Source organism: Rhamphochromis longiceps, linkage group LG19, assembly GCF_057381845.1.
Source record: "Rhamphochromis longiceps isolate RC_006_pf linkage group LG19, R_longiceps_female_GT1.1, whole genome shotgun sequence".
Lineage (NCBI taxonomy): Eukaryota > Metazoa > Chordata > Actinopteri > Cichliformes > Cichlidae > Rhamphochromis > Rhamphochromis longiceps.
Genome location: NC_140575.1, coordinates 7,807,851 through 7,827,528, shown reverse-complemented (window position 1 = coordinate 7,827,528; position 19,678 = coordinate 7,807,851). Strand labels below are relative to the sequence as shown.

The 19,678-nt window shown below is 46.0% G+C and overlaps 1 long non-coding RNA gene across 1 annotated transcript; it reads right to left on the bottom strand.

Annotated features, from left to right (window-relative positions):
• Positions 1 to 14,459: 14,459 nt before the first annotated feature.
• LOC146646110 (uncharacterized) lies at positions 14,460 to 15,010 on the bottom strand. The gene is made up of 3 exons (XR_014908709.1): positions 14,874 to 15,010; positions 14,630 to 14,800; positions 14,460 to 14,550 (listed from the first exon to the last, which is right to left on the bottom strand). It is a non-coding gene; the product is annotated as an uncharacterized LOC146646110 (long non-coding RNA).
• Between the last annotated feature and the right edge of the window lie 4,668 nt (positions 15,011 to 19,678).

Here is a 19,678-nt window from a genome sequence, read left to right as displayed (position 1 = left end):
TTTTGACAGCAGCTGATCACAAACTGACAAGCCAAGGGAAAGAAAAGGGAAATGGTAGCAATAAGAACTCACAGTATTTGCGCTCAAGCTGGAGTTTGCCCTGCGGAGAGGAAACATATTTTCCATTTATAGCTGATGACATCGAGAATGGCCTAACCAACAGGTAACATTCTGAAAAATGAAGTATTGCCTTTGTTTCTGACTTGATGCCATGGACATAGAAAATGGAAAATATGGAGAACAAGTGGAAACAACAAAAAGCTCAGCAATAAAACCATGTAACAAACTGTTATTTTACCCTAATATATTCGTAAAAATGCATTAAAAAAGATCACGCAATATAATTTCTAAGATAATTTTGCAGATAGATACTGTATCTCTAAAAGTACTTTCTTGTCTACCTACACACATAAAGGAACTTGAGTGACATCCCATTCTTAATCAATAGGCTTTGATATGATGCCGGTTCATCCTTTGCAGCTATGACAACTTCAGCTCTTCTAGGAAGGCTTTCCACAATGTTTAGGAGCATATTTATGGGAATTTTTGGCCATTCTTCCAGAAGCACATTTGTGAGGTCAGACACTGATGTTGGATGAGAAAGCCTGGCCTGCAGTCTCCACTCTAATTTATTTCAAAGGTGCTATACTGGGTTAAGGTCAGGACTCTGTGCAGGCCTGTGAAGTTCTTCCAAACCAAACTTGCTCACCCATGTCTTCATTGACACTTTGCATTCCAGTTGGTGATGTAAGACATAGATGCATGTCCCTCCAACATGGAAACCTAATCCATGCACTGCTCTTGAGCTAATCTGGCGATCTTAAATTTAAATCAGTTGCATTTATTTTATTTTATTTCTACTTTTATTTCCAAATTATTTCCAAATCACAATACCTCCACCAGAACCAGGCTCAGGGAGGGGCAGCCATCTGCCATGACCTGTTGGGGGTGAAGGGAGATAAACAGGAAAAAAGACACACTGTGGAGGGGATCCAGAGATTACAAGGTTTATACACAAGGTTTATACACAGTCTTAAACTGTAATCCTAAATTAGATGCTGGACTTATGCTAATATGGGAGAAATCTGCTCTCTCTTTCTGGTACTCTGACTGCAGCATTCTGGATTAACAACAAGCTTTACAATCAATTGTAAGCGAATCAATAAAAGATTAATCAGCAGCTGAATTAACTGGAGGTAAGCCTATGGATTGTCCAAGGACAGTGAAAATACAACAAGAATGCCAAACAGCTGCTAACTGATTCACTGCCAGTAGATTTGATCCATATTACAGTTATTTTACACATGAATCATAATTGTTATATTTGATCTAATTTATTCATTAAGTAAAAATAGATTTTCTTACATTGCAGTTAGTGCTACAGGGCGGTGCAGTGATTAGTTGTGTGTTAGGATTGTGTTGATGCTCACCAAAATGCTCCAGACCAGCAAAATGTCCAAACCAAAATCAAGTAGAAGCACCTGGCAGTTCCTTACTCAATTCCCATGGAAGCAGTAAGTGTGTATTTCAGTTTTCACAGACTCTTTCTGAACTTTAGTTTCGGTCACGTGTTAAACATATGAGGTCGGACCATGTATGTCATCCAGTGTCAGCCAGAATAGGTTGTTTAAGTCTATATTTTATTACAGCTGGCATTTCAGTTTCATATGTGTAAAACTGTTGTACTTCTTTATTTTTTTTACATCGAATATTTTGAGTATATTTGGAAATATTATTGCTTTAGATACTGAAAATAAGGACTATTTTTGAAAAAAATATGACTACATTATAAATAATGTGAAATTCTTAATTTTACAATGAATAAAATTACTCACAATAAACTATTATAGATAACTGACCATCTTCCCAGGAACAGACATCTCAGAAAATTCACACCAAGGTCAGACAATACAAGTCAATACTCTCAGAGACTGAAGAAAACCCAAGAGAGAGAGAGAGAGCTTTGCATAAATGAATGAACCTTAATGAACCGAGGAAATGTTATAAAGAAGAGATATATGAGAGTGAAAGTCATACAGAAAAATAATACTGAATAATAATAATAAATAATGACAAATTATTATGTCATATGTTGTTGATTTTCATCGTATGTTGTATTTACTTAATTTTAAGACCCATTTTTATTATTTCTTGATATGTAAAACTTGTAAAATGTGATAGAGGATGTACTTTCATTTTACCATGACTGACCCTGCACTGGCTGTTAGGATGCCTGGGTCGTTGACCTAGGGCTTTGAGTTTATATATTATTTATCATTTCTAGTCTTTGGGTTTTGTTTGAGTTCTTTCTTATGGTTTATGTCTCTGTGTATTCCTTAGTTGCTGTCTCCCCTGTCTGCTATATCCCCGTGTCCAGTCAGTGTCTGTGTCTGCCCTGGTCCCACGTCTCTGTTCCCTCTGTTGTAGTTGCCTGCCTGTGAGTCTGTGTCTGTAAGTTCAGTCTGTGTTATGTTTCCTGTTTTATTTTGAAGGTCCATGTCTTATGTTAATGTACCTATTTTCGCTTCCCCTTGTCTCGTTAGGCCTGATTTGCCCCAGCTGTGTTTCCCTCCTGTTACCCATTCCCTGATTGCTCCCTCTGTGTATTTAAGCCCTGTGTTTCTCTGTGTCCGTGTTGTGATCTACTCTCATCTTGCTGTGTGGTCTGTCTGTCTGTCTGTCTGTCTGTCTGTCTGTCTGTCTGTCTGTCTGTCTGTCTGTCTGTCTGTCTGTCTGTCTGTCTGTCTGTCTGTCTGTCTGTCTGTCTGTCTGTCTGTCTGTCTGTCTGTCTGTCTGTCTGTCTAAGTTTATTTTGGATTTGCAGTTTTGTTACTGTTTGAGTTTAGCATTAAAGCTGTTTTGAAGTACACTCTTGCTGCTGAACGTCTGCACTTTCGGTCCTCCTTACCACCACTCCTTCCTGCACACAGCCCTAACCTGACACTGGCAGCATGCATCATAAATTAGACTTGTTGTTATTTAAGAAGCATACCCTAGATAATCCTGTCTTTTTGTAAAAATGACCATGATTTCCAAAATTACCTAATGTTTTATCTAATATAGCTTAAAATTACCGATTGAGCCCATGAAATCATGAGGAAAGTGTCAGGTCACAAAGGACGGGAACCAGGGACTATGTTTGAGTTCTTGCTGCAACCAGGGTACTCATCTACTGCTGACTGTTTTTCTTTGGAGCAACCCCTGCTTTTTTCACTAATAATACTACCATTAAACTTTATGACTTTCCTTACTACAACACTTCACTGTTTCTTTAAATATAAATGAAGTCCTTAAATGGATTCTGTACCCCTGATAGGTTTTTGTTGACATTAAAAGCAGAGCCATACACTAAGACACCATATGTCAACTGTAAGTGCCACTACTCCAATTAATTTGTAAATTAAGCTTAAGCACTAAATCACTTTTTTTTTTTTGCAAAGCTTGTGCTTTATTTTTAGGCTATCACCAATCAAACATCCACAATAAAAGGTTCAGCAATATAAATACAGACTATCGTTTATTATCTGCCACATTCACAGCATTCAGCTTTGTGACTGGAAGTAATTTCCCAGCCTTGCACTTACTGGACCTTCATAGCTGTGAAAAAGTAAACCTTAAGTGTAAATACTCCACATACACTTATTACGCACACAGGAGGAACCGGGAGAAAGTATAGAAGAACTCTGGGGTCACAAGAGGCCATTGCCACCTGTGAGGCGGCTGTTGCTCGTGATTGATGTTTCCCTGCAAACAGAAGCAGTTTACGTTCCTGTGGCTGTCATCTTAACTCTTATCATGGAATGTGCAGTGAACTGGCCGGATCCCCCCCCTGGGAATGAGAGTGAGTCTGGAGGGAATAAGAGCAGCAGGGCATTTCATTGAGTCTGTAGAAATACTCACTACTGCTGCCTTTTTCTGCTTCTTTTCTCACCTGAACTAAAGAATTTAAACACAGTGTTTTATGTTGTCCAGGTAATTAGAACCTGCTTCACTAACAATGCGGTTCAGGTTCTGGGGAGGCCAATCCGTGACGTGTTCCATTGTGTGTTCTCCTATCCAGGTATGCATTTACTATATTAGCAGTGTAATTGGGATTGTCATTCTGAAAAAGCAGCTGACAATCACATACTGTCCAGATGATACAGAACGGTGGATCAAAATCTGATGCCACTTTTCTACATTCATAATCAGTTTTGACAACATCTATAACATCACTAAAAACAATATAATTGTATACCTGTCAAACTGTGTTATGTTGAGCATTTTTCATAGATTTAACTACAGAAATGACAACAAATGATGTGTTTTTTCAACTTCTGCTAAATACAGTGGTGTGAAAAAGTGTTTGCCTCCTTTGTGTTTTCATAATATTTTGCACATTGTAACAACCGTTTTTATTGTGGTATAGCACCGCTAGGGGGTGTTGTCCTACAATTGTAGTAGTTGGGGAGTCTCCTAGTGCGTGTGAGGGCAGTGGCAGCCATTACAGCCGAGCAATCAGAGAGAAACCATACCGTTGTAACGGGCTAGCGCTGGTGACTACCTAACCCCACACATGTATGTATGGGCTGAGTAGAGCTGTGGAGACCTGGCTTGTATGGTCTTATGTTGCTAACGACAAATAAAGGTCTGTTGTTCTACTTAACCGAATGGCCTCCGAGTTGTCCTGCTAACGTCCACACCACATGCCTGCTGGACCTACTAGCCACTCACCAGACTGCTGTTACAATATTTATCACAATTAAATGTTTCAGATCACCCAACAACTTTTAATATTAGACAAAGATAATCTGAGTAAACAGAAGATGCAGCTTTTAAATGATGATTTAATTGATTAAGGGAGGCAGGTTATCTAAATCTACTGGTTCTGTGCAAAAAAGTTATTGCTCCTCTTGTTAAATCACGAATTAACTGAATTAACCACACTCAGGCTTTAATACTGGCAGACCTGTTGAATCAAGAAATCACTTGAATAGAACCTGCTTGACAAAATGAAGCATGAATACTTGGCCTGGTCAAAGTCCTGAACTGAATCCGATTGAGATGCTTTTGCCTGACCTTAAAAAGGGGGTTCATGCTTGTGAACCTTCCAGTGTGGCTGAATCACAACAATTGTGCCAAATTCCTCCACAAAGCTGTGAAAGAGTCATTGCCAGTTATCGCCAGTGTTGGTCAAGTTACTTGAAAAAAGTAATCAGTAACTAATTACTGATTACTTCCCCCCAAAGTAATCCCGTTACTTATTTTCAAAAGTAATTAGTTATGATTTACAACCTGATCTAATAAAGCGATAGAGCTTTCAGCCCAGTTCTACTTTTTCTACATAATCCGTCATATAAAATGTAATCAAATGGAAAAGTCTCTTTTTAAAATTTGTTTTATTAGTTTTAATCTTTTAACTTTATGCATCAAGCAAAAATTTAATTATATGCAACATTCTTTGATTGGAAGAAATTTGTTTAACATTTAAACCTATTTTCTGCACATTCCAGCACATAAAATAAAATATTTTTTGTGTTTACACTCACTCTTTCAAATAGATGCAAGTAAAACACAGCAGAAAATAAATAAAGTCAAAGACTCAGCGGTCCTGTTGCTCTATTTTCACCTGTAAAGCAGCAGTGGGGCAGGCGGAGGTTTACCCTGGTGCAGGTGTGCCGCAGCGGTCAGTGGAAGAATCCACGAGTTTCTCTGTGAATTTCCCATTACGTGGCAGTGTACTCTGTGCTTGCTCGAAAGTTTAGGGTTTTTTTCCACTGTAAAAAGAAGTTTTCTTCCCACGCAGTGAACAGCGGACGCTAATGTTTTTGTCACTTTTTATGGAATCAAACTCAAAGTAAGGTCAGTACTTCCACACTTTAAACGCTGCACGCTCATACTCTCTCCCGCACTTGATATATGATCCATTGTTGATCTGCACACAGCTGTTGCCACGAATGTCGCACTCGCTTATGTCACTGTCATGCGACACTCTCGCAAAAAAGTAACGCAGTAACGCAGTGTGCTTATGGGAAAGTAACAGTAATCTAATTACCTTTTTTGCAATAGTAATCCCTTACCTTACTCGTTACTTGAAAAAAGTAATCGGATTACATTAATGCGTTACTTCTAATGCGTTACTGCCCATCTCTGGTTATCGCAAACGCTAGATTGCAATTGTTGCTGCTAAGGGTGGTCCAAACAGTTATTAGGTTTAGGGGTCAATAATTTTTTCACATTTTTTTCCCTTAATAAAAAACACCTTAAATTAGAAACTGCATTTTTTATTTACTTGTGTTATTTTTTGTCTAATGACAAACATTTAGGTGTGACAAATATACAAAAAAATAAGAAAGTGCCCAAAGACATGATTTAATTGGTTCTCTGCTGAGTTGTTTGCCATGTATAGACATGAAACTGGTTCAAGACGTTCAGAAAGCCTGGAGAACTACTGCTCCACCTCAAAAAACACAAGAGCTTGGCTCCTTGGAAGCAAAATATAAGCTAACCAGGGTGATTGAATACATTTGCACAGTACAGTACAGACACAGAGTCTACAGTAAATCTTAAAATCAATAAGTGGTCTACCTAAAGCTTTCTTTAATTCAATTTATCAATTAGGTTACTCTATGCACATATATACAGCCACAACTGTATATACAATATGTTCGGTTTTGCACAGTTTTGAAAGAAGAATGCTGATAAATGATGTTATTTATGCATTTATTCATTAGTGAACAGGGGAATTACTTGCTTTAAATGATTAAGAAAGCCATGATTGAGACTGTTTCCAGTGACTTGCGACTTGTCTTTGAGTTTACCTTCAAAAAGACAGAAAATAATAAGCGTTAAATGAGCCACAAGGTGTTCTTTACCAGGCAGTAGATGGTTTAAAACAGTAAAGCATACAGCATGCGTTAATGGTTTATCTAAATGCCACTGAAGTAGCTCGCTGGCAGGTTTGGGGGACAACATTCAGAGCTTTTCAGCCTTTGCTGATCCCTGTTGGTGTTGTTACTGAACGAAAAGTGAGGCCGAGGCTTGTTGCCAACCGCCAGGCTAATCAGGCTGGGACACTGCTATAAAAACTCACCTCTACTTGTCAGTGTAGCTTTGTTAGTTATTTCATGGTCAAGGAGACAGTGGAGCATGCTGCTGTGGATTTGACCTCTGTGCTCATTGTCAACACCGCTGCCTTGCTCTCACAACTTCACTCAGTCAAACAAGTGAGCTGAACATACTGTACTGTGTGTTTTTTATCGATGTGTTTTGTCAGCTTTTTGCTTGATGAGAGTCTCAGGTCCCACGGGGCGTCAGATGGAACACCTGTATCCTCTGTGGCTCTTTAGGGGCAAAACTGTACATCACCAACCTTCACAGAGACCCAGTCACCCTCCTTCAACCTCCAACTTTGTCATCAAAAGCAGAAAAAGAGCCGGTGTAGTGCAACTTTTATTCACCTTTAGTTTCAAAGTGCAGAACAGGAACATTTTAATATAATGAATCCTGAAATTTTAGCAGTGTTCCCTACTTGCATTTTGATTTAAACAAATCAAACATAAATAATTTTTAACATCTCGAACAAGCATACAAAGAGACAGAAGCCAAGCAAGAAATGATGGCTGCTGATGTGAATGTTAAAGCATTGAGGCCAACTGAAATTTCATTTACTTGCATGTCCTGTGGCTGTTTGACTATATCATGGAGTTTCATTGGATGATATAGTGGTGATTGGAAAGTACATGAGCTAACATTCTGCTGGAAAATTTAAGATTTCTTTCTTGTTAAAGACTGCCAACCTGTCCAGGATGTGCCGTACTTCACACCCAAGGATTGCAATCCTGAAATGGATAAGCACAAGAAAGTGGATAGATGGATGTCCATGTTAGGCACAAAGATTAGTTTGCTATTTATTACAGATGGTGACAAAACAGTCTGTGTTAAACCCTAAATTCAGAAGCCTGTGTCACTGTAATTGCCCAGTTCTCAACCACTTTGTTCTGATCACCCACATAGTTTCTTTCTGCTGACCCACTGCTTGCTTCAAAGCGGTCATCTGATTGTTGTGGCTTTCTCTCTAATATTGGAAGGCTTTCATCTTACTATAGCTAAGCAAGCAACCTCACCACAAAGTTACTGTAATAAAATGCAGTAAAAGAAACATTTTATGGGTGTCACAGTGAAGTGAGACTGTGGCATTCGTCAACATGTAACTGCTACTCTGCAATGAGCTGCTGTACTTTTTACGGCAGAAAACACAACAGGCATCATAAAATAATTTAAAAACGGGTGAAAATCTCAGTTTTGATTTAAACTCAATTTGTCTTTCAACGCCACTCATTTTTTTTGGTGATGCACTGAAGCACTGAATTGCTAAATTCCTATTCAATTTATGCAAATCCCCCCCATCCCCCCACAACAATAGCTGGTGTTGCAAAGTGTTGCATACTGTAAGCCAGCTAAAGCGGCGTACTGGAGCCCAAAGCAGAGCTCCCTTCAGGTTTCACAGCACTGTAGCTGCATGGGTAGCTTGACACCAGGGGAGCAGAATGAATAATAGATGTGTGTCACTTCACCAAAGCGGATGAATATTTCACGAAGGGGCACGGGAGGGTGTGGAGAGAACAGAAACGCAAAATGACTGAGCTCAACGTGCTGCTGCATGCAGTCTGAATTTCATCTAAAAATATAGACTCGCATGCGCCGAATACCACGAGGCCACATCCACAAGAAACACATACTGTGGTGAGACAATGTACACACATGTATACTCACACATACACACACACAAAAGAAAAAAAAAAAACATGCAAATGCACTCAGCTGCATAGGCACGGAAATTCACATGTCCCTCGGTGCAGCCTGGATTAGACAATATGAATAGAAGCATGGAGAAAGTCTGAAGACATTGTGGTGCCAGAGTGTTTCTGCACTGTAATCCGGTGACCAAGCAGCTCAGAGAGTGCATGTCGAGGCCAAAGAGGTTTTAAAGTTTGGCGCTGTGTAAGTTAACTCCATTTCAACACATACTAAAAAAAGTTTGCGTCTCCCTATCACTGCAGTCGTATATGTTGAAGTGCTACTTCTCTGGACTAACTTCTAAAGGTCATGACATGATGCTGGAAAGTACAACTGCTAATAGGCATTCATAAGTATTGCATGGGTCACCTTATCTGATGCACACATTCATGAATAATACATAATTGTTCAAACATATTAAATAATGTATAACTGATTTAATATTTTAGAATGAACAATCATCATAACCATTGCTTAAAGTGGGCCCATAATGCTCCATATTCTTTATTTTTGGACACTCAGTTTAAAATATTATTTTTTTTTCTTTTACTAAGTTCACTCTCTGTTTAAAAGAAACAGAGATATTTTGTTTTGATTGACCAACCTTTACAAACTGAAGATTTGAACAGCAGGAGGGTGGGGCTTCTACTATTAGCCCTTTTCCTCTAGTACCTACCAGGTTCAGCTCTGTTCAACTCCATCCATCCATCCATCCATCCATCCATCCATCCATCCATCCTCATCCGCTTTGTCCGGGGCCGGGTCGCGGGGGCAGCAGCCTAAGCAAAGAGGCCCAGACCTCCCTCTCCCCAGCCACCTCCTCCAGCTTATCCGGGGGAATACCAAGGCGTTCCCAGGCCAGCCGAGAGATATAATCTCTCCAGCGTGTCCTGGGTCTGCCCCGGGGCCTCCTCCCGGTGGGACATGCCTGGAACACCTCACTCAGGAGGCGCCCAGGGGGCATCCTTGTCAGATGCCCGAACCACCTCAGCTGGCTCCTTTCGATGTGGAGCAGCAGCTGCTCTACTCTGAGCCCCTCCCGGATGGCCGAACTTCTCACCCTATCTCTAAGGGAGAGGCCAGCCACCCTTCGGAGGAAGCTCATTTCTGCCGCTTGTATCCGCGATCTCGTTCTTTCGGTCACTACCCACAGCTCGTGGCCATAGGTGAGGGTAGGGACGTAGATCGACCGGTAAATTGAGAGCTTCGCTTTTACACTCAGCTCCCTCTTCACCACGACGGACCGGTGCAGTGTCCGCATTACTGCAGCTGCAGCCCCAATCCGTCTGTCGATCTCCGGCTCCCTTCTCCCATCACTCGCGAACAAGACCCCGAGATACTTGAACTCCTCCACTTGGGGCAGGAACTCATCCCCGACCCGGAGTGGGCACTCCACCCTTTTCCGGCTGAGAACCATGGCCTCAGATTTGGAGGTGCTGATCCTCATTCCCGCTGCTTCACACTCGGCTGCGAACCGTTCCAGTGCGAGCTGGAGGCCCTCACCCGATGAAGCCAACAGAACCACATCATCTGCAAAAATCAGAGATGAGATTCTGAGGCCACCAAAGCGAAAGCCCTCCGCCACTTGGCTGCGCCTAGAAATCCTGTCCATAAAAATTATGAACAGAACCGGAGACAAAGGGCAGCCCTGGCGGAGCCCATCACCCACCGGGAACGAGTCCGACTTATTGCCGGCAATGCGAACCAAGCTCTTGCAACGGTTGTATAGGGATCGAATGGCCCGTAGCAATGGGCCAGACACCCCATATTCCCGCAACACCTCCCACAGGACACCCCGAGGGACACGGTCGAATGCCTTCTCCAAGTCCACAAAACACATGTAGACTGGTTGGGCAAACTCCCATGCACCCTCAAGTATCCTGGAGAGGATAAAGAGCTGGTCCAGTGTTCCGCGACCAGGACGAAAACCGCATTGTTCCTCCTGTATCCGAGGTTCGACTAACGGACGAACTCTCCTTTCCAGCACCCTGGCATAGACTTTCCCAGGGAGGCTGACGAGTGTGATCCCCCTGTAGTTGGAACACACCCTCCGGTCCCCTTTCTTAAAGATGGGGACCACCACTCTGTTCAACTCATTTTGGTTTTTTGGGTTTCAATTAGCTGGTGGCTAAATATGTCTATTAGCTAGTCAGTGGCGTCACTCGCGGAGTCATGAAATTGACTCTTTCACGGTAATGAAAACATGCGATTTTTTTAAACCCAACAACGAGGGAAAGGCCTAAAAAACAACACTGTGGACCCTGAGCCTGACAAAAACCTATACACTGAGCAGCAGGTATACCACCACCTCGACATCCTCCATTGTTTTGGTGTTTGAGTCGGAGCATTGCTATAATGACCCCACAGACTTTAGGTGGTACTTGATTGTAATGGAAAACAACAGAAACCCAGTAGAGTCAGCCGAGTTGGGTTGAATTGAGTCGAGCCAAGTAGATACTAGTGGAAAAGGGTGTAACGAGGGTTGTACTTATTGGTTGAGAGGAGCGGTAGAAAAAAAAGGACAGTCAGAAAAAATTACGACCACACAGACATAAGGTCTGCAAACACTTTCCTTTCACACTCCACAGAGGGCAGTGGCGCATACTTGTGACATCACTAACCCTTACCTTAAGTTGTCTTAAAGAGACACCACACCATTATGACTGTTACAAGGGTGTGTCTCAGAGTGCTGCATTAGGTGTATCTACTCTCTTTAACATCAAACACAACCAAAAGCAGAAATAATGACAAGGAAATTGATTATAGACATGTACTATACTGTCCTGATTTTTTAGATGGCCATGTTTGATATAAGTATGCATCAATTCAATAGCATTTGGCGGAAAAATTAAGCCAAAGAACTGGTGCCAAAAGCCGAATTTGTTTGAATGACCGCTTGAGGCTGTTTTTGCAGAGATAGTCTTCATAGATGTAAAATGTCCAACTTTACATCATTTAAATTGTCTTGAGTACTTGGAAAAAAAACTGGACTTTGTGGTTTGTGACCACATATTGTCTGGCAGCTGAATCTTTGAAGATGCACAGTGAAGAACTTCAAACATCAACAAGGGAAAAGCAGAACAGCAGATGCAGCAACACTGTCATCCCTTATGTGGCAGGTTTGTCTGAAACTCAAGCATGACATCCCAGTGCACTTGCATCAACCGTCAGCACCTACAGACAAACGATGGTTCATCCCAAGGTCAAAACACCAAAACAGAGCTAAACAGCATAGGGTGTGCTGTGAGGCAATTTACGCCCACAGACAATGACCATCGTTGAACAGTAGTAGGGGTTTACAACACCAACTCTCAGCCACCTACAATGCAGTCTGGAGATTCCTTCTTAGGAGTTTCAACCACGACTCATACCTTAACTGTGACCTCAACAGCTCACATTGGGGTGGGGCAAGTGTCTCGCAGAAGCTTTACACCTTGACCCTGGTGATGGTAATGGTCCATGTTTTGTTTCACACCACTGGATCATGCAACAACACACATGATCGTTAGTAGAACCTCAGGGGAAGGTTCACCACTTATTAGTAATACTAATGTACAGTTTTAGATGTAGCTTGCTAACCAAACTTGCTTGCATTTATGAGATGACTTTAGATTGGTGAAACATTAATGATGATGATTGTACAGCTCCACTAAGACTTGCACTATGAGCTTCCAAAAGTCATGCTCCTTTAAGCATATCTAGCACAACTTCCTCCACTACTTTCAGATAAGCTAGCAGCATAGTTATAGTGATGCAATCTGTCTGATGATCAGTGAAATTTGGAGTAAAGGGTTTCAGGCGGTCTTGAAGTAGACTGGCGATCTGTACAGGGTGTACCCTGCCTCTTGTCCCATGACAGCTGAGAGAAACTGCAGCTCCCCTGATCCTAAATTGGACAAACAGTTCAGAAAATAGATGGATGGATTTTAGTCGTTTACTGTCCACAGCAAACAAGTGCTGTGAATTTACTGATTTTTTATTTTTATTTTACTTCTTGGGGACAGAATACCAAATACCATCCATCCCATAAGCTAGCCTCTGATGAAATGAGGCTAAAAAGGTACAGCTTGGACTGATTTTAACCCAGTCTGACAGCATCGAGGTGACCTTGATGAGTCTGAGTCTGAGGATAAAGAAGCCAAAACAGAGAGAATAAAAAAGCACTCTGTATTCAAACTTTGTATTGTTTTCTCTTCTCCCTTGGTGTTCTTCGAACCAAGAACTGGTTACTTATTAGAGCCTTGATGACATTAGCAATGACTGCCAAGTAACAGGATTATGTGACTAATTGAAAGCAGTAGTCGGCTTGCTGTTTCCTGCCTCACGCCTGCTTCCCCCTCACTAATATTAGTATTGAACTAATACTTTGATATGGTTTGCTTGTAGGGCTGCTTGCACAGAGCTGTTAACCTTGGATGTCTTTTTTTTTTTGGTCGGTGTTGTTGTTGTTGTGATTCGCTCCGTTGGCTGTTTTCTCTGCAGAGGTGTTGTCGTGACTCATCTGTCTCCTGTCAGCAATGATGGCATAGAAATTTCATCTCTGTAAGAAAGTCCCATCCTTCAAAACTGTCTGCACAAACACTCATCAGGAGTTTTCCCCCTTGGGTTCCTTATTATTTTAGTTCATATTCTTAGTTTTTCCTCTTTTTCCTCTTATATTTCCATGTTTCCATATATTAAGATTTCACTTCATGTGCTTTTTGTTTGTTTTTTTCCTTCCTTCTTCTTACTTCCAGTGCACTTTAACTTTTCATTCCTTCCCCTTCATTTCTTGTTTTTGCATTTCCCCTTTCCTGACTTTACTTCTTGTTTTCTCCTTTAAGTTATTCTTTTATTTCACTTCTCTTCTTTGGCCTATTTTCTTCTTGTTTTGTTTTTCCTATTTTTCATTTCCTTCCTTTACTCCTCTTTTCCTCCTCACCTGCTCCTCATAGAGCTAAGTTTATACACATTAGCTGGATCCCTCCAAAGGCCTATTGAGTCCTCTTGTCTCTGTTTTTCCTCCGCCAGTCTCATCCTCTCAGTCTGAATCACTTGTCCTCTGAAGGTTACAAAAAGATTCCTCGTTCTTTATTTCTCTCTTCTTTACTTCCTTTCTAAATTACTCCTCTTCCCTTTTCTTATTTCTCTACTTTTACTTATTTTTTTGCCTTTTGCCCTTCTTTATTTATTTCCTTTATGCCCTTTGTCTTTATTGAAATTTTGTTTCATTTGGATCCAACCTTTCCTTTCCTTTCCTGAGTCCTCTTTCCTTTGCGTATCACTGGTCTGCTTGTGTGTTTCAGGGGCAGAGCTCACCTGGCTTCCCTCACTTGTGTGAGATTGCTGATTATGCACCTGACTGCTGTTGGGCTTGTTACTGGTGTCCTGTTTAGGCTGGAGGCTGTTCTTTGTTCTATTCTAGATTGGTGTGTTGAGAAGGCATCTTATCCCCTCTTGGAAATCCATTAGTATTACTGCTTTCTCTGTCGTTATTCAGTAAACTGTCTAAACCTTTTCTTCTGCATTCTGTGCTTGTGTCACGGCTCAACGGCACGAGGGAACAGGGATGGACACAGGCGCAGAAACCAACCCGGAAGCGAGGTGACAGAAAACAAATGATTTATTTCCGCCCACAGGTAAACAAAGGTGAAACACAAAGCGACGCCACCACACTAGTGGCGCGTAGGATTCGTCGGTGAATAATGAGGGCGACCTAGACACCTCTAGGAGACGGCTGAACAGCGGGGACAGCGGGGAGGTAGAAACAGGACTAGGTAGGGGCCGGGGGCACTGGAACAAGAGGAGATCACGATCAGAGGGATCCAGTAGACAACCAATAATCCTCCGCAGTTGAATTGAATTGCCTTACTTGGTTTCAGATGGAGGGGACAGGTGGAGCGGAAAACCCGGAAGCGGTCGAGGCGTGGGGAGGCAGGCAGGTGAGCGGTGGGCCGGCAGGCCACGTTGTGTAAGCAGCTGGCGGCCCAGGTCCAGGAGGACGGGAGCGAGGGGAACAAGATCTCCACTCCGGGTGCTATCGCTGAGGACAAGAAAAGACAGGTCAGTCATCACACGGCGTTAAGACAAGGTTTAGGATGCTCCACTGAACTAACATGGGAATAGCAGATACTCAGGCGATGAGTGGTTGAGAGCGCAGGTCTGATATACCGCTGGCACGATTGCTCACAGGTGGTCAGCCAGGGAGGGGCAACCGGACTCCGCCTAAAGGAGGAGGAGCCGCTGTCTGAGACCTGCAGGTGCCCAACCAGACCATGACACCACCCCCCCCCTCAAGGGTCGCCTCTCGGCGACCGGCCTCTGTAGAATGCCGAAAGCAAGGCGGGGTCGAGAATCCGGGACCGGGGAACCCAGGACCTCTCCTCCGGCCCGTACCCCTCCCAGTCGACCAGGAACTGCCTGCCCCTCCCCCGGTGGCGTACATCCAGGATGCGGCGGACCGTGAAGGCAGGATGCCCACCGATGAGCCGGGCGGGCGGCGGGGCAGCAGGAGGCGGGCACAACGGACTCACCACAACCGGCTTGACTTGGGAGACGTGGAAGGTCGGGTGGACCCGTAACGAGGAGGGCAACTTTAGCCTGACCGCGGAGCGGCCAACCACCCGCTCCACCTCAAAAGGACCGATGAAGCGTGGGGCCAACTTGCGGGAGTCCGTCCTGAGGGGAATGTCTCTGGCGGATAGCCACACCTTCTGTCCCCGGGCGTAGGCAGGTGCCGCCTTGCGGCGGAGATCCGCGTAGCGGCGCTGGCGGGCGACTGACAGGCCCAAGGCCCGGCGGGTGGGCGACCACACCCGTCGGCAGCGTTGCAGATGGTGCTGGACGGAGGGGACCTCAAGGTTGGTCTCGCGCTCCGGAAAAAGGGGTGGCTGGTAGCCGAGAGAGGCCTCAAAAGGCGAGAGACCCGTCGCTGACGAGGTGAGGGAGTTGTGTGCGTACTCCGCCCACGGCAATAACGATGACCAGGAAGCCGGGTTGGAGGCAGCGACGCAGCGGAGAGTGGCCTCCAATTCCTGGTTGAGGCGTTCAGTCTGACCATTAGTCTGAGGGTGGTGTCCAGAGCTCAAACATGGCTTCGCTCCCAGGGATGTACAGAACGCCCTCCAGACCTGCGATGTAAATTGCGGTCCCCTGTCTGAGACGACCTCCGAGGGTATCCTGTGCAGCCTAAACACATGGTTGACTAGCAGATTAGCGGTTTCAGTGGATGTGGGGAGTCTCTCGAGGGCGACAAAGTGAGCTGCTTTGGAAAACCTGTCGACCACAGTGAGGATCGCGGTCTTGCCAGAAGAAACAGGTAGACCAGTAACGAAATCCAAAGAAATATGCGACCGGAGCACCGTGGAATAGAGAGAGGCTGCAGCAACCCAGCCGGGCGTTGCGTGTTAGATTTGCCCCTAGCACAAACACAGCAGGCGGCCACATACTCCTTGACATCTTTATCAATAGACCCCCACCAGAAATACCTTTTAATGAGGGCACTCGTCCGCGCGCCTCCTGGATGGCAGGAGAATCTCCCCTTGTGGACCCAGTCGATCACTTTGGAGCGGGCCGCCTTAGGGACAAAGCGGCGGTCAGGGGGCCCTGTGCCGGGGTCCGGCTCGGTCTCCAGTGCCCGACGGATGTCCTCCTCCACCTCCCACGTGAGGGAACCAACCTTGACGCTCGCAGGGAGGATGGTGGGCACGGCGGACGACTCCCCCGCGGCGTCAAACTGCCGGGAAAGGGCATCCGGTTTCACGTTGCGGGACCCTGGGCGGTAAGAGATTGAAAAGTTAAAGCGACTGAAAAACATGGACCAGCGTGCCTGACGTGAGTTCAGACTCTTGGCTGCACGAATGTACGTCAAGTTCTTGTGATCTGTCCACACTATGAATGGGTGCTCCGCCCCCTCGAGATAGTGCCGCCACTCCTCCAAGGCCAGCTTCACAGCCAACAGTTCCCTATCCCCCACGTCGTAATTCCGCTCAGCAGGTGATAAACGACGGGAGAAAAAGGCGCACGGATGGAGCTTGGACGCCGTGCCGGAGCCCTGGGATAACACCGCCCCCACCCCGATGTCAGATGCATCCACCTCGAGAATAAATGGTCTCCCGGGGTCGGGGTGAACCAAAACCGGCGCCGAGGTAAACAGTGCCTTTAACTTGGTAAACGCTGCTCCGGCCTCCTGGCTCCAAATAAAAGGGAGCTTCGGTGACGTCAGCCGGGTCAGCGGCGCTGCTACCTGGCTGTAGTTCCTGACGAAGCGCCGGTAGAAGTTTGCGAAGCCCAAGAAGCGCTGCAGATGCCGCCGGGACGCAGGTACGGGCCACTGCACGACTGCCGTAACCTTAGCCGGGTCAGTCTTCACCTGCCCCCCCGCGAGGACGTAGCCCAGGAAGGAGACGGAAGGTGAGTGGAACACGCATTTCTCCGCCTTGACGTACAATTTGTTTTCCAGCAACCGCTGCAGCACGGCTCTGACGTGCGCCCGATGTTCCACCACGTCTTTGGAAAAAATCAGAATATCGTCGAGATAAACGAAGACGAAGCGGTCCAGGAAATCTCGCAGGACATCGTTCACCAGGTTTTGAAAGACCGCCGGGGCGTTTGTGAGACCGAAGGGCATCACTAAATATTCGAAGTGCCCCAAGTGAGTGTTAAAAGCGGTTTTCCACTCGTCGCCCTCCCTGATTCTGACGAGGTGATATGCATTCCTGAGGTCTAACTTGGTAAAAATGGTGGCACCGTGAAGCGGCTCAAAGGCGGAACTGATCAGCGGCAATGGGTATTTGTTTTTTACTGTTATGTCATTAAGCCTCCTGTAATCAATACAGGGACGGAGCGAGCCGTCCTTCTTACCGACAAAGAAGAATCCGGCCCCGACAGGCGAAGAGGAGGGTCTGATGATGCCGGCCGCCAGGGAGTCCTTTATGTACTTTTCCATGGCTGCCTTCTCAGGATGAGACAGATTGTAAAGGCGGCTCGTGGGTAGGGGGGAGCCCGGTAACAACGTAATGGAACAGTCATATGGCCTGTGCGGGGGCAGTGCTTGGGCTTTGTCCTTGTTAAACACCTCCCTCAAATCGTGGTACACTGACGGTACGACAGAAAGGTCCACGTCAGCACTCGCGTCACGTGCGGGCTCGGCAACGGCTGACGGCGGGGCTGAGACGAGACAATTGGCATGGCAAAACGGGCTCCAACTTATTACTTTTTGCCCAGCCCAATCCAGATGTGGGTTATGTAGCTTTAGCCAGGTGAAACCAAGGACGATGGGGATGCTGGAGGAATGGAACGTCAGGAAGGGGAGGCTTTCCCTGTGGTTGCCTGAGGCGACTACAGTAACAGGAGCGGTACGGTGAGTGATGTGGGAGAAAACTTGGTTATCCAGTGCTTTAACTGGGAGGCTAGACTCCAACTCGAACAGGGGAATATTCAGTTGCTTGGCTAGTTTCATATCAATGAGACTCTGCTCAGCGCCCGAATCGATTAACGCCCGGGACGTGTGGGTTGCGGAGCCGAGCAAGAGCGTAACCGGCAACAGGAAGCGGGGCTTAGAATCACTATAGGTACCGCCCACCCGTATCCCCGGACTTACCGGCGGGCGTCCCCTTTTCCCTTCTCCGGACAGGCGGCAATGAAATGCTCCGTGGAACCGCAGTAAAAACACGAACGAGCGCGGCGATGTCTCTCTCTCTCTTGCGGAGACAACCGGGATCGCCCGAGCTGCATGGGTTCCGGTTCCGGGTCAGCCCTCTCCCCAGCGACTGGGGCTGATGGCTGAACCGGAAGCGGCGACGGGGGAATGTAAACAGGTGACGCACGCCGCACTGGCCGACGGGTACTGGAGTTCCTCTCCCGCTCTCGCTCCCGCAGTCTGTTGTCAATGCGAAGCGAGAGCGTGGCTAACTCCTCGAAGGTAACCGGTTCGTCACGGGACGCTAGCTGATCCTTCATGTCCTCGTTAAGCGACTGCGAGTAGACTCCCTGAAGGGCTTTATCGGGCCAGCCGACTGCCGCTGCGGCGGTGCGGAAGTCGATCAAGTAGGCCGCGATGCTACGGCGGCCCTGGCGGAGATTTAACAGCCGGCGAACCACACTGCCCACCGAGACGGGGTGGGCAAAAGTCCTTTTGAATTCGCCGAGAAAAGCATCGTAGCTACAGGACGGCAACGGGTGTGTGCTCAGGTAAGCCTCGGCCCAATTCAGGGCTCGGTCGCGCAGTTTCCCGATTATATATAATCGGGACACGGTTCGAGTTTCTTATATATAAGAAACTCGAACCGTGTCCGAAACGAAAGAGCGGGGCGAACGTCCGAACGCCAGCTCGCACTGTAACAGAAAACCGCTACAGGCCCCTGGGTCACCCGCATACGGCTCCGGCTCCGGGGAGGCCGCGTCGCGAAACAGGTGACCCCGCTGGGGCTCGGGATCCGCCGCGGGCTGAGGCAACGGCGCGGTCGGGGCAGCAGCGCTGAGCTACCGGCGGCGGGTTCCGACTCCGCCGAGGGTTGAAGGGACTGAATGTCGGATTGCATTTTAGCCTGCTCGTCTGTGAGTGTGTGCACTTGAGCCAGTAGGTACTGCAGCGTCTGTTCGTGGCTACCGATAATAGCCCCCTGCTTACTGATCGCTACGCGGGCTGGGTCCGCTGTGTCCATATAACTGGCCTGAGTATACTGTCACGGCTCAACGGCACGAGGGAACAGGGATGGACACAGGCGCAGAAACCAACCCGGAAGCGAGGTGACAGAAAACAAATGATTTATTTCCGCCCACAGGTAAACAAAGGTGAAACACAAAGCGACGCCACCACACTAGTGGCGCGTAGGATTCGTCGGTGAATAATGAGGGCGACCTAGACACCTCTAGGAGACGGCTGAACAGCGGGGACAGCGGGGAGGTAGAAACAGGACTA